Genomic DNA, 8,204 nt, shown 5'->3' with positions numbered 1-8,204 from the left:
AGTTTGCAGGTCATTTAACCTATTAATTTCCTCTCTGTGATTGGAGTATCTGTTTTCTCTTCTACTTATCTTTCAGTTTTCAGTTCCAATAAGGGGTTACACCCAAAATGTTAACGTCTTTTCTCTTTACAGATACTGACTGATCTATATTTTCATTTCAGATTTCCAACATTTGCACTTCCTTTTTTATTAGCAGAAGGACCTTAATGCGCAGATACGCAGGTCATTAAAGGAGGCAGCACAAGAAGATAAGGCCATAACAGAGGCAAATGGAATCCTTGGTTTTGTATCTAGAAGCATAAAATACAAAAGCAAGCAGGTAAAGTTGAACTTGCACCACATCTTAATTAGGCCGCAGTATGTTGTATATAGTTTTAGACTTGAGAAGTTAGGGCTTTTTTCTTTAGAGATGTGAAGGTTTAAGGAGATCTGATAGAGGTCGTAAAGATTATGAAGGTGTATGATAAGGTAAATAATGTTAGATTGTTTCAACTGATCGGTAAGACAGTAACAAGAGAGAACATATTTAAGCTAATAATCATGAAAAAATTTATTTACACAAAATGGTGGTTAGAATGAAAAATTCTCTGCCACAAACCATTGTTGAAACAAATTATTTTAAAAGGGAATTAGATTGTTGTTTGAAAAAAAGGAATATTAAAGGGTATGGGGAGCGATCAGCACCGTGTGATTAGGTCGGTGGCTTATGTGGAGATAAACACAAGAATGGCATTGATGAGCTGAATGGCTTGTTTTTGTTTTATAACATTCTATGATTTTAATTTCCCAGGATGTTGGACATAACTCACTGCCCTGGGTTTTCCTTGGAGACACAATCCCTACCCCAAATAGTTTCCAGAGTCAGCACCATTTGAATAATTTGGGTGAGCTCCAGGTATTGGGTATTGGGTTTGAGTCAAATAGAAAGACAGAAAATGGAAAGATTAGCTAGCTTTTTTTTTTATTCGTTCATGGGATGTGGGCGTCGCTGGCAAGGCCGGCATTTATTGCCCATCCCTAATTGCCCTCGAGAAGGTGGTGGTGAGCCGCCTTCTTGAACCGCTGCAGTCCGTGTGGTGATGGTCGTCCCACAGTGCTGTTAGGAAGGGAGTTCCAGGATTTTGACCCAGCGACGATGAAGGAACGGCGATATATTTCCAAGTCGGGATGGTGTGTGACTTGGAGGGTAACGTGCAGGTGGTGTTGTTCCCATGCGCCTGCTGCCCTTGTCCTTCTAGGTGGTAGAGGTCGCGGGTTTGGGAGGTGCTGTCGAAGAAGCCTTGGCGAGTTGCTGCAGTGCATCCTGTGGATGGTACACACTGCAGCCACAGTGCGCCGGTGGTGAAGGGAGTGAATGTTTAGGGTGGTGGATGGGGTGCCAATCAAGCGGGCTGCTTTATCTTGGATGGTGTCGAGCTTCTTGAGTGTTGTTGGAGCTGCACTCATCCAGGCAAGTGGAGAGTATTCCATCACACTCCTGACTTGTGCCTTGTAGATGGTGGAAAGGCTTTGGGGAGTCAGGAGGTGAGTCACTCGCCGCAGAATACCCAGCCTCTGACCTGCTCTCGTAGCCACAGTATTTATATGGCTGGTCCAGTTAAGTTTCTGGTCAATGGTGACCCCCAGGATGTTGATGGTGGGGGATTCGGCGATGGTAATGCCGTTGAATGTCAAGGGGAGGTGGTTAGACTCTCTCTTGTTGGAGATGGTCATTGCCTGGCACTTATCTGGCGCGAATGTTACTTGCCACTTATGAGCCCAAGCCTGGATGTTGTCCAGGTCTTGCTGCATGCAGGCTCGGACTGCTTCATTATCTGAGGGGTTGCGAATGGAACTGAACACTGTGCAGTCATCAGCGAACATCCCCATTTCTGACCTTATGATGGAGGGAAGGTCATTGATGAAGCAGCTGAAGATGGTTGGGCCAAGGACACTGCCTTGAGGAACTCCTGCAGCAATGCCCTGGGGCTGAGATGATTGGCCTCCAACAACCACTACCATCTTCCTTTGTGCTAGGTATGACTCCAGCCACTGGAGAGTTTTCCCCCTGATTCCCATTGACTTCAATTTTACTCTGGTGCCTTGGTGCCACACTCGGTCAAATGCTGCCTTGATGTCAAGGGCAGTCACTCTCACCTCACCTCTGGAATTCAGCTCTTTTGTCCATGTTTGGACCAAGGCTGTAATGAGGTCTGGAGCCGAGTGGTCCTGGCGGAACCCAAACTGAGCATCGGTGAGCAGGTTATTGGTGAGTAAGTGCCGCTTGATAGCACTGTCGACGACACCTTCCATCACACTGCTGATGATTGAGAGTAGACTGATGGGGCGGTAATTGGCCGGATTGGATTTGTCCTGCTTTTTGTGGACAGGACATACCTGGGCAATTTTCCACATTGTCGGGTAGATGCCAGTGTTGTAGCTGTACTGGAACAGCTTGGCTAGAGGCGCAGCTAGTTCTGGAGCACAAGTCTTCAGCACTACAGCTGGGATGTTGTCGGGGCCCATAGCCTTTGCTGTATCCAGTGCACTCAGCCGTTTCTTGATATCACGTGGAGTGAATCGAATTGGCCGAAGACTGGCTTCTGTGATGGTGGGGATATCGGGAGGAGGCTGAGATGGATTATCCACTCGGCACTTCTGGCTGAAGATGGTTGCAAACGCTTCAGCCTTGTCTTTTGCACTCACGTGCTGGACTCCGCCATCATTGAGAATGGGGATGTTTGCAGAGCCTCCTCCTCCCGTTAGTTGTTTAATTGTCCACCACCATTCGCGACTGGATGTGGCAGGACTGCAGAGCTTTGATCTGATCCGTTGGTTGTGGAATCGCTTAGCTCTGTCTATAGCATGTTGCTTCCGCTGTTTAGCATGCATGTAGTCCTGAGTTGTAGCTTCACCAGGTTGGCACCTCATTTTTAGGTACGCCTGGTGCTGCTCCTGGCATGCTCTTCTACACTCCTCATTGAACCAGGGTTGATCCCCTGGCTTGTTGGTAATGGTAGAGTGAGGAATATGCCGGGCCATGAGGTTACAGATTGTGCTGGAATACAATTCTGCTGCTGCTGATGGCCCACAGCGCCTCATGGATGCCCAGTTTTGAGCAGCTAGATCTGTTCTGAATCTATCCCATTTAGCACGGTGGTAGTGCCACACAACACGTTGGATGGTGTCCTCAGTGCGAAGACGGGATTTCATCTCCACGAGGACTGTGCGGTGGTCACTCCTACCAATGCTGTCATGGACAGATGCATTTGCGACAGGTAGATTGGTGAGGACGAGGTCAAGTAAGTTTTTCCCTCATGTTGGTTCGCTCACCACCTGCCGCAGGCCCAGTCTAGCAGCTATGTCCTTCAGGACTCGGCCAGCTCGGTCAGTAGTGGTGCTACCGAGCCACTCTTGGTGATGGACATTGAAGTCCCCCACCCAGAGTATATTTTGTGCCCTTGCTACCCTCAGTGCTTCCTCCAAGTGGTGTTCAACATGGAGGAGGACTGATTCATCAGCTGAGGGAGGACGGTAGGTGGTAATCAGCAGGAGGTTTCCTTGCCCATGTTTGACCTGATGCCATGAGATTTCATGGGGTCCAGAGTCAATGTTGAGGACTCCCAGGGCCACTCCCTCCTGACTGTATATCACTGTACCGCCACCTCTGGTGGGTCTGTCCTGCCGGTGGGACAGGACATACCCAGGGATGGTGATGGAAGAGTCTGGGACGTTGGCTGAAAGGTATGATTCTGTGAGTATGGCTATGTCAGGCTGTTGCTTGACTCGTCTGTGGGACAGCTCTCCCAATTTTGGCACAAGTCCCCAGATGTTAGTAAGGAGGACCTTGCAGGGTCGACTGGGCTTGGTGTTTTGCCGTTGTCGTGTCCGGTGCCTAGTGGTCCGATGCCGGGTGGTCCGTCCGGTTTTATTCTTATTATGACTTTTCGTAGCGAGATTTTACAACTGAGTGGCTTGCTAGGCCATTTCAGAGGGCAATTAAGAATCAACCACATTGCTGTGGGTCTGGAGTCACATATAGGCCAGACCGGGTAAGGGCAGCAGGCTTCCTTCCCTGAAGGACATTAGTGAACCAGATGGGTTTTTACGACAATCCGGTAGTTTCATGGCCACCATTACTGATACTAGTATTTTAATTCCAGATTTTTATTTAATTAATTGAATTTTAAAAAAATTAATTAATTGAATTTAAATTCGCCAGCTGCCATGGTGGGATTTGAACTCATGACTCTGGATTTTAGTCCAGGCCTCTGGATTACTAGCCCAGTAACATAACCACTATGCTACCACTCCCACAGATAGTAAAGAGCTCTATATAAAGAAGTTATTTTTCTGTATTTCATTGTCTTGTACATATTATAGATAAATTAATAGTAAAAAAACCTGCTCATTATCAAGGGCCTTTTTTTAAACAATGGGAATTCTACAGCCTGAATTTCCTGCTGGGACATAGCTCTCGCTGACACCAGCCATATTTCTGGTCCCAGGGTTATTTGTATGTCGGAGGCAAGATCCCAGTACTCTGCTCGGGGGTCAGGCAGTCATCTGGAGAGGGAGAAGGCAACCACCACACTGCCTGATGCTGGGGCCTCTGCATGTCTGCCCTCAGAGCGCCACCACAGGTCTGATCGGCGGGGGTGGGTGGCATAGGGAAGATAACCCCCAGCAGATTTCACCTGCTCCAAATCTACTGCAAAATTGGCAGAGGCCAAGTGAAAAATATTGCTCTAAGTTAGGCAAATAGGCATCAATAAGGAATACTGTCCTCAGTGAAGGAAAATTTCCTTCTCTCCTCTTACTGGAGTTTTTTTTGGTTCCCACTTTACTCTTTTCAGGTTGCTTTTGCTACCCCTTCTCTTCCTGTCAGAGTTGATGTTCTCGCAATGGCCACATACAAGGTCGCTGATCAGATTGATTGAAATAGATGAGATGCCAGGTTACACTTGTTTGCAGCTCATCTTGTCAGAGGACTGAGTTATGACAGGTTAGGAAAAACTCAAGGTTCCATCCTTGAAAGGAGGTCAATGAAAGAGGGAGCCTTACTGAGATATACAAAATACTAAGTGGAATAGAAAACATTGACCGGAGTTAAACTACAACTATAGGGCGATGGAGGATAGGTGTATCATGGTAAAAGGCACGTTCAAGATTTATGTCAGGAAGCACTTCTTCACATACTGGGATTAATATCTTCAGGTAGGGAAATGAAGGGAGAAACTCTGAAAACATTCAAGAGGCAGTTGGGCACTGTTGTGGTGGCACATAAATTTCTATATATGAGCAAGATGGGCGAAATGGACTCCCTCATTTGCACTTATTGTGATGACTTTTTAGTGGGGTTGTAAGGGTAGTTGCTAGGCAACTAAATAAATATGGCAAAAATGAAAATACAGCTTGCCAGGTTTAGATCGTGAATGTAATACATTCCATCTGCAGGGTTGCCAACATCAACTGACAAAGCGCACACAAAGAATTTATTTAGTTTTTGGTTGGGTCACAAGTTAGGGGTCCCTCATTAGTATAGCAAATCACTTCAGCAAGAGAACTGGTAGAGCTTTTTTTTATTCGTTCATGGGATGTGGGCGTCGCTGGCGAGACCAGCATTTATTGCCCATCCCTAATTGCCCTTGAGAAGGTGGTGAGCCGCCTTCTTGAACCGCTGCAGTCCGTGTGGTGAAGGTTTTCCCACAGTGCTGTTAGGAAGGGAGTTCCAGGATTTTGACCCAGCAGCGATGAAGGAATGACGATATATTTCCAAGTTGGGATAGTGTGTGACTTGGAGGAGAACTTGGTGTTCCCATGTGCCTGCTGCTCTTGTCCTTCTAGGTGGTAGAGGTCGCGGGTTTGGGAGGTGCTGTCGAAGAAGCCTTGGCGAGTTGCTGCAGTGCATCCTGTGGATGGTACACACTGCAGCCACCGCGCTGGTAGTGAAGGGAGTGAATGTTTAGGGTGGTGGATGGGGTGCCAATCAAGTGGGGTGCTTTGTCCTGGATGTTGTCGAGCTTCTTGAGTGTTGTTGGAGCTGCACTCATTCAGGCAAGTGGAGAGTATTTCATCACACTCCTGCCTTGTGCCTCGTAGATGGTGGAAAGGCTTTGGGGAGTCAGGAGGTGAGTCACTCGCCACAGAATACCCAACCTCTGACCTGCTCTTGTAGCCACCGTATTTACATGGCTGGTCCAGTTAAGTTTCTGGTCAATGGTGACCCCCAGGATGTTGATGGTAGGGGATTCGGCGATGGTAATGACGTTGAATGTCAAGGGGGGGTGGTTAGACTCTCTCTTGTTGGAGATGGTCATTGCCTGGCACTTGTCTGGTGCAAATGTTACTTGCCACTTATCCGCCCAAGCCTGGATGTTGTCTAGGTCTTGCTGCATGCGGGCTCGGACTGCTTCATTATTTGAGGGGTTGTAAATGGAACTGAAGACTGCAATCATCAGCGATCATCCCCATTTCTGACCTTATGATGGAGGGAAGGTCATTGATGAAGCAGCTGAAGATGGTTGGGCCTAGGACACTGCCTTGAGGAACTCATGCAGCATTGTCCTGGGGCTGAGATGATTGGCCTCCAACAACCACTACCATCTTCCTTTGTGCTAGGTATGACTCCAGCCACTGGAGAGTTTCCCCGATTCCCATTGACTTCAATTTTACTAGGGCTCCTTGGTGTCACACTCGATCAAATGCTGCCTTGATGTCAAGGGCAGTCACTCTCACCTCACCTCTGGAATTCAGCTCTTTTGTCTATGTTTGGACCAAGGCTGTAATGAGGTCTGGAGCCGAGTGGTCCTGGCGGAACCCAAACTGAGCATTGGTGAGCAGGTTATTGGTAAGTGCCGCTTGATAGCACTGTCGACGACACCTTCCATCACTTTACTGATGATTGAGAGTAGACTGATGGGGCTGGAATTGGCCGGATTGAATTTGTCCTGCTTTTTGTGGACAGGACATACATGGGCAATTTTCCACATTGTCGGGTAGATGCCAGTGTTGTAGCTGTACTGGAACAGCTTGGCTAGAGGCGCAGCTAGTTCTGGAGTGTACCTCACTTCAGGGTAAGTACAAAACTTAGCAATTGTGCTGAAGTTCATGGTTCACTTATCCTTCTGATCAGAGGAAGCTGCATAAAAGTCAAAGCCAACAAGTAATGTAAGGATTACAGCACAGGAGTCCATACGGCCCATCAAGCCTGTGCCAGCTCTTTGTAAGAGCAATTCAGTTAGTCCCATTCCCCTGCTCTTTCCCTATAGCCCTGCAAATTTTTTCCCTTCAAGTATTTATCAAATTCCTTTTTGAAAGCCACAATTGAATCTGCTTTCACCACACTTTCAGGCAGCACAATCCAGATCATAACTACTCACTGTATTAAAAAGTTTTTCCTCATGTCGCCTTTGGTTCTCTTGCCAATCACCTTAAACCTGTGTCCTCTGGTTCTCAACCCTTCCGCCAATGGGAACAGTTTCTCTATGTACTTTATTTAAACCCTTCATGATTTTGAACACTTCTATCAAATCGCCTCAACCTTCTCTGTTCTAAAGGAAAACCACCCCAAGTTCTCCAGTCCATCCACACAACTGAAGTACCTCATCCCTGGAACCATTCCAGTAAATCTTTTCTGCACCCTCTCTAAGGCCTTCACATCTTTCTTAAAGTGTGGTGCCCAGAATTGGACACAATACTCCAGTTGTGACTGGACCAGTGGAACATAAAGGTTCAACATGACTTCCTTACTTTTGTACTCTTATGCCTCGATTATAAAGCCCTGGATCCTATATGCTTTTTTTTAAAACCACTTTCTCAACCTGTCCTGCCACCTTCAAAGATTTGTGCACATATACCCCCAGGTCTCTCTTTTCCTGCACCCCCTTTAGAATTGTACCATTTAGTTTATATTGCCACCCCTCGTTTTTCTTGCCAAAATGTATCACTTCGCACTTCCCTGCGTTAAATTTCATCTTCCATGTGTCCAACCATTTCACCAACATATCAAAGTCCTCTTGAAGTCTATTACTATCCTCCTCGCTGTTTACTATACTTCCAATTATTGTGTCATCTGCAAATTTTGAAATTGTGCCCTGTACGCCCTAAGTCCAAATAATTTATATCAAAAAAGCAGCGGTCCTAGTAGCGACCCCTGGGGAACACAGCTGTATATCTGCCTCCAGTCCGAAAAACAACTGTTCACCACTACTCTGTTTGCTGTC

Source organism: Heptranchias perlo, chromosome 28 (assembly GCF_035084215.1).
Source record: "Heptranchias perlo isolate sHepPer1 chromosome 28, sHepPer1.hap1, whole genome shotgun sequence".
NCBI lineage: Eukaryota > Metazoa > Chordata > Chondrichthyes > Hexanchiformes > Hexanchidae > Heptranchias > Heptranchias perlo.
The sequence above is the reverse complement of the archived record's forward strand: the minus strand, read 5'-3'. Positions refer to the sequence as shown.